We start from the raw sequence: 7847 nt of genomic DNA, 5'->3' as shown, positions 1-7847 counted from the left end.
GGCTCGGGCGGCGGCGGCGCGCGGCTCGGGCGGGCTGGGGTTTGGGCGGGGTGCGGGGTGGGCTGAGGGGGCGGCTCCCCCGGCTTATAAGGCCGACCGGGCCGAGAGTCCTAGACGGACACGGCCCGGTTAGGTCGGTTCGCGTTTTCTTAAATAATTCGGACGTGCAGGAAAAGAAAGAAAAGAAATACTAAACGGACTCCAAAAATCCCAAAATAAATTTTCCCCGTCCTCTAAAACTAAGCCGGACAAAGTGAACATTTATTTTGGCCTAAAATGCAATTTTGAAAAACACATTTTTTCCTAATTCAAATAAAATAGCAATAAAACTCCGAAATAAAAATTTTATTTGATCTTAATATTAAATCTCTAGTATTTATTTATTTTGAGGAAGTCATTTTATCCTCTCTCTTTATTTTTATAATAGAAATATTTCAGAGAAATAAAGTTAAAATCAAACGATCCTCTTTTCATAATTCGAGAAAAGCTCAAATATGAAAATAACGAAATCCCCAACTCTCTTCGTGGGTCCTTGAGTTGCTTAGAATTTCTAGGATCAACCAAAATGCAATAAAATATGGTATGCAATGATGATCTAATGCAAATTTGGAATGTTACAAACCTACCCCCTTAAGATGAATCTCGCCCTCGAGATTCGGGTTGGCTAGAAAATAGGTGTGGGTGGTCTCTGCGAAGGTTATCCTCTCGTTCCCAGGTGGCTTCATCCTCGGTATGGTGGCTCCATTGAACTTTGCAAAACTTAATAACCTTTCTACGGGTGACTCGATTGGCAAACTCCAAAATGTTGACTGGCTTCTCCTCATAAGTCAAATCATTGTCCAACTGAATCGCCTCCAAGTGTACGGTATCTCTTAGTGGTATATCGTCCATCTCAGCATGACACTTCTTCAACTAGGAAACGTGAGACACATTGTGAACTCCCGACTGTCCTTCAGGTAACTCCAACTTGTAGGCAACTTCTCCCATCCGTTCCAAAACACGATACGGTCCTACAAATCTCGGGGCTAACTTTCCCTTAACTCCAAAACATTTCACTCCATGCAAAGGTGATACTCGCAGGTATGCTCTGCCTCCAATTTCATAGCTTACATCCTTGTGTTTCGAATCTGCATAACTCTTCTGGCTTGGTAACTATTGTTGTATGAGAACTCTGCGTAAGGCAAATTGTCATCCCAACTAGATCCATAATCTAGCGCACAGGCTCTCAACATGTCCTCCAGAATCTGATTGACTCTCTCGGTCCGTCCATCCGTCTGCGGGTGAAATGGTGTACCGAACTCCAATCTCGTTCCCAAAGTCTGGTGTAAATGATGCCAAAACTTTGAGGTAAACTGTGTCCCTCTATCCGATACGATGGTCCTCGGAACTCCATGCAGACATACGTTCCTGGTCATATATATCTTGGCCAATTTTGCACTAGTATAAGTTGTTTTCACTGGGATAAAGTGTGCCACTTTGGTCAAGCGGTCAACGACTACCCATATAGAATCATAACCTGATTTGGTCCTGGGCAATCCGGTGATAGAATCCATGCAAGTTTATACCACTTCCATTCGGGTATCGACATAGGCTGTAGCAATCCTGCTGGCTTTTGATGCTCGGCCTTCACTCTATGACATCCATCACATACGGCTACATACTCGGCGATATTCTTCTTCATCCCTATCCACCAGAAACGTTCCTTCAAATCCAAATACATCTTGGTGTTTCCGGGGTGTATCGAGTATGGTGAGTCATGAGCCTCTTGTAGTATTAATTTCCTGATCTCTGTGTTATTGGGCACATAAACACGGTCCTCAAACCACAAGGTGTCGTGCTCATCCTCACGAAAACCTTTGGCCTTTCCTTCGCTCATTTTCTCTTTTATCTCGGCAATCTCTTTGTACTCCTTCTGAGCTTCTCGAATCTTTCCTAACAATGTAGAGTGAACCTCCATTGTTGCAACAAAACCTCTAGGAACAATCTCCAAACGTAGTTCCCGGAGATCCTCTGCTAACTCCTTCGGCAATCCTGTGCTCTCTAGGGTATTAGCATAACTCTTCCGGCTCAAAGCGTCTGCTACGACATTGGCCTTTCCTGGATGATAGTGCAGCTTCATGTCATAATCCTTTATGAGCTCCAACCATCTCCTCTGCCTAAGGTTCAGTTCCTTCTGGGTGAAGATGTACTCCAAACTCTTATGATCCGTGTACACATCACAATGGTTTCGAATAAGGTACCTCCAAGTCTTCAACGCATGCACTACGGATGCTAACTCCAAATCATGCATGGCATAATTCAACTCGTGCGGTTTCAGTTGTCGCGAGGCATACGAAACAACTCTTCCATCCTGCATAAGCACACTTCCAAGTCCTAAGCAAGAGGCGTCGCAATACACTTGGAAATCCTTACGTATATCTGGCAGTGTCAGCACTAGGGCTGTAGTCAAATGTTTCTTCAGCTCCTGGAAACTTGCCTCACAATCTTCCGTCCATTTAAACTTGGTATCCTTCTTCAATAATTCTATCATGGGCTTCGCGATCTAGGAAAAATTCTCAATGAATCTCCGGTAGTATCCTGCGAGTCCAAGAAAACTGCGGATCTCGCTAACTGAAGTGGGTGCCAACCATTCAGTGACTGACTGAACCTTGGTGGGATCTACTGCTATACCTTCTCCTGATATAACATGTCCAAGGAATCCGACTTCTTCAACCAAAACTCGCATTTGCTGAACTTGGCATACAACTGATGTTCCCTGAGTTTCTCGAGAACTAAACGCAAATGCTCTTTGTGTTCCTCTTCATTCTTCGAATATACCATTATATCATCAATGAACACCACTACAAACTTATCCAAATATTCCATGAACACCTTGTTCATCATGCTCATGAAATAGGCAGGGGCCTTAGTCAGTCCAAATGACATGACCGTATATTCGTATAACCCGTACCGTGTGGTGAAGGCTGTCTTTGGTATATCCTTCTCTCGTATCTTCAACTGATGATATCCTGATCGTAGATTGATCTTCGAAAACACCTTAGCTCCTTGCAGCTGGTCAAATAGATCATTGATCATCGGCAATAGATACTTGTTCTTAATCGTCACTTCATTCAAGGCTCGATAATCAACAACCATCCTTAGGGACTTATCCTTCTTCTCAACCAAAAGCACTGGGGCTCCCCATGGTGATGAACTCCGTCGAATGTAACCTTTCTCCAATAACTCCTTGAACTGTTTCTTAATCTCCTCCAGATCATTCGTAGGCATCCTATATGGTCTCTTGGATATTGTCCCTGTGCCTGGCAATAGCTCAATCAAAAACTCGATATCTTGATCCGATGGCATGCCTGGCAACTCCTCTGGGAAAACATCCGGGTAATCCTTTACTACAGGCATTTCTTCCTGAACAACTCCCGTGAGGGTATTCACTTGGCTACTTCTTGGCACATGCCTAGATACATACTTGATCCTTTTTCCCTCCGGGGTGGTGAGACAAATTGACTTACTAACACAGTCAAGCTTCGTCTGTACTTTGACATCCAGTCCATTCCTAATATCACATCCAATCCTGTGACTCCAAGATAATTAGGTCGGACGGAAAAACATGACTACCAATGGTTAGGGGTATCTGATCGCACCATCAACTAGCCATATACTCTGCTCCAAGTGAGCTTACTAACAAAGGGGTCCTAAGGGTTTGGGTCGGTAGTTTAAACTTATCCACGAATTCCCTTGATATGTATGAATGCGATGCACCAGTATCAAAAAGAACAAGAGCGGTAAATGACTTAACCAAAAACTTACCTATAACCGCGTTTGGCTGCTCTTCAACCTCCTCCACGTTAACGTGGTTCACTTGTCCTTTGTTGAATGGATTGGGCTTCTTCCTAGCGCTCCCATTTCCGTTTCCATTCTTCCCTTTAGGACATTCAGTGGCATAGTGTCCAGTCTTCCCGTACTTGAAACAAGTAACATGGCTTAGGTCTCTCTTGGTAGGTGTGGCTGGATTGGGGCGGTTCTGATTGTTGGTTGCTCCATTCCCATTCTCATTCCTTGGGACAGTATGATTATGGTTACTTCCTCCACTATGGGTGTGGCCTCCATGGTTATGAAAGAGTCCTCCCGAGTTCGGGGTTAGGCGAGGCTTCTGCTGAGCTCCTGAGTTATACCTCCCTTGTCCATACTTCCTCTTACGGCTCTCAATTTGCTGCTGCTTCCCTTCAATAATAAGAGCCTTATCTACCAACTCCTGGTAGTTGGTGAATGTTGCCACCATCAAATGCATGGTCATCTCATCATTCAGCCCTTCCATAAACTTCTCCTGCTTTGTGGCATCTGTGGCCACATCATCAGGGGCATAGCGAGATAACTTGCTAAACTCATCCGCGTACTGAGCCACAGTACGGTTCCCCTGGCGTAAGTTGCGGAACTCACGCTTCTGCATACTCATTGCTCCAGTTGAGACATGGGCTATACGGAAGGCTTGCTGAAACTGGTCCCATGTCACCATGGCTACAGGGTAGGTGACAGTGTAATTCTCCCACCATGATGTTGCTGGTCCATCCAACTGATGTGCGGCAAAATGCACCTTCTCAGCATCAGTACATCCTGCAGTGGTTAACTCCCTTCCAATCATGCGGAGCCAATCATCTGCTACTATGGGCTCGGTGCTACTGCAAAACACCAGCGGCTGCAACCTCAGAAAACGGGCTAAGTTGTCAACTGGTGGTGGTGGTGGTGGATTGTTGTTGTTGTTGTTGCCTTGGTTCTAAACTAACAACTACATCAGGGTCAACTTTTGCTGGATCAACTGAGTGAGCTCCGATGGGAAAGCAAATCCGGGGTCATGTCTCGGAGGCATCCGATGGGTTTAGAGGGGATAGATTAGAATAGAATGGCATCTAATGAGAAAGCACTACGCATATGCACATGAGACAAACACAATCATTTCACTCAATCAATCAAGCAAGGTATACAATCGATCTAGAACTATCGCAAAAGTGCTCAGACTACTCTATTTACATGGTGGAATACTACTACTGATGTGGTGGTCTACTAAAAATAATCCTCGGTTGAAGATTCCATGATATCTGCTCCAGCTTCGTCTTCAAAGTCATCATCGCTAAGGTCGGAGTTAGTGTCGTCGATGATGATGTAGTCCTCTGGGCGAATCTCCTTGGGTTCTTCGTCTTCTCCTCCTGGTGTGGGGTCTCCCAGGAATACTCCTAGCTTCCTTTCCAGATCGTCATTCTTCTCCACTAGTACGACGATTTCCTCCTCATAATCTTCATGTGTAGCCTTGAGTTCTTCCTCCAGTTCCGCGATCCTAGTCATTGCCTTCTTCAGATCTATCATTCTTGGTGTTGATCATCTCCCATTGCTCATCTCGGCGCCCACAAATTTGATAGATAGTATCCTTAAGCTCCTTGTGATAAACTTCTCCAATGCGTCCCATGGTGATGTGAGCTGCCATACTCTTTCCTAGACTCCAGGTTGGTGCATCGAAGGAAAACTCTATGGGTTTAGTGACTGGCGTGAAGGTTCTTCCTGGAACTTGAACTTGAATCATCCATCGCTCCTCTTCTGGTAAAGTGGCATTGTAAGTCCCAGTGAAGCTTGGTATTCCTATGTTCAGGTACCTCGTGACTTCCTTCAAGTGTCGTCCAAAAGGTGCTTCTTCATCTGGTTGTGCAAATTTGTTCCTTGCATCCGCCATCCTAAAGAGTAGAAAATGGAGAGGAGTGAGAAATGAGAAGAGAATAGTGATCTATGGCTTTTAGCTTAGTGGTCGTGTCCTACACTCAACGTATGCTCTGATACCATCTTGTGGTCAAGTCTCTGTGCTTCAGTGTCATCCCTGGATCGGTAATGCTGACACACACAGTACTCGAGGATTTATAACAGAGTGGCAATCACACACTTATTACATCGGATGTCTCCAAAGAGAACTTAGTACAATAAATATGGCTTAAGGCCATATAATATGATAACAACGGAAGGCTTGGAAGATAAAGTGAGTCCATCAACTCCAACGGCATAGCTGAGCTGCACGACAATGACCTAACGAACCTTACTCCTCATCTGAAAAGTCTGCAACATAATACATTGCAGCCCGAAAATGGGTCAGCACATGGAATATGCTGGCAAAGTAACACAATAGAGCAAGAACAGAATAATGCTATCACTACATGCATATTTGGCTGGTGGAAAGCTCTATGGTTACAGTTTTGCGAAAAGCCAATTTTTCCCTACAACAAAGGAATATATTTTAATTTAACTATCATGGTAGTTGAAACATCATTGAGAAGGTTCCTCCAACTCAATCCCAATTAAAGTAATTATCAACCCAACAATATTAATTTAGAGTGATGAGATACTTGAGATACTCTAAGTACTAGATACTCAAGATGTCCATAACCGGGGACATGGCTAACCATGATTAGTTTGTACACTCTACAGAGGTTTGCACACTTTTCCCCACAAGACTCGATCCCCTCCGTTGAATTTCTCGCACTACATGGTGTTTGAGAAACGGATGACCGAGACACAGTCTTTCAGAAACATTAACTCTCTACTTCGGGCAGACCATACCAAACCTACAACCCACTACCTGCTGATCCATCTCTTCAAGAGCTTCACGTAACTTACTCAACTATGCTAGAGCCCATAATAGCTTATGGCTACACACGGAAGTTTCTAGCATGAATCATCTCAGTTCCCTTTGAGCCTGGGTGGCGGTCCATAGGAAGATCACACCGGTACTCCAGGATTTCCAAAAAATACAGGCAACATTGGGTACTCCAGGTGCCTCAATCCACCCAGATGAGTATTTAAGTTGCCACCTTAAGTTAAACCATTAATTAACAATCTCAAATTTGTCATGGATTTCACTCACCCAAAACCACGTCTACAAGCATAGCATAGCATAGCAATATAAGCATCACGTAGAAGCAACTCCCAAGGGTTTGAATGTAACAGGGCAATAGGTTCTACCTCATCAACTACTTCCCAACCCACATGTTAATAACATCCTAATCGTGCAATGTTTGAGGATTGGAACTAATGCATAAAAACTTTGGGATAAAGGGGTATGATCAAAGTCTTACTTGCCTTACTGAGGATTCGCGAAATCTAGGGACTCCAAATAACACGCTTCACAATCCGGGAATTCTATCGCAAACAAACAATAGCATACATAAGCAATCAAGCAAAGTAACACGGGTAAAACTCAAATAAGACGATCTAACCAGAAAGTTCAACTTAAGAACTCCGGTTTGCAAAAAGAGTCAAATCGAATGGGGCAACGAAACTCAAACGGCGAAAGAAACGAGATCCGTTTACTAATCTGGACCTAGGTTAAATTTTACAGTAGAAAAAGCTTGTTCAAGATGGTTAAATGGAAAGAGGGTCTCGAGACGAAGATCTAGGTACTTGAATCACCTGGTTCCGACAAACGAGCGAAAAGAAAAACTAGAACGAAAATCGGATCAGAAATCACAATCAGAAATAATCGCAGAAAAAATCCGTTAAAGAAAACTGACGAATAGGCTAACGAACGAGGGTTCATTGTCTGCGGCTTAACGGTGAAAACCATTCGTAAAAACGAACGTACGGGCGAACGTCCGCTAAATAACTAAACCGAAAAAACCAATCTATAAAAATAAAACCACGGGTTCTAAAAAAACCGATTGATTTTTCCGTAGAAAATCGACGGCTGCGGCGGTGGTTACCTGCAACGGCGGCGTGCGGCTCCTGCGGGCGGCTCCGGCAAGCGGGGCGGCTGCGGGCGGCGGCGGGGCACGTCTCCGGCGGCGCGGCGGCTACGGGCGGCGGCGGCGTGCGGCGGC

Source organism: Triticum dicoccoides, chromosome 1A (genome assembly GCF_002162155.2).
Source record: "Triticum dicoccoides isolate Atlit2015 ecotype Zavitan chromosome 1A, WEW_v2.0, whole genome shotgun sequence".
Classification (NCBI taxonomy): Eukaryota; Viridiplantae; Streptophyta; class Magnoliopsida; order Poales; family Poaceae; genus Triticum; species Triticum dicoccoides.
This window is presented reverse-complemented; position numbering follows the sequence as displayed.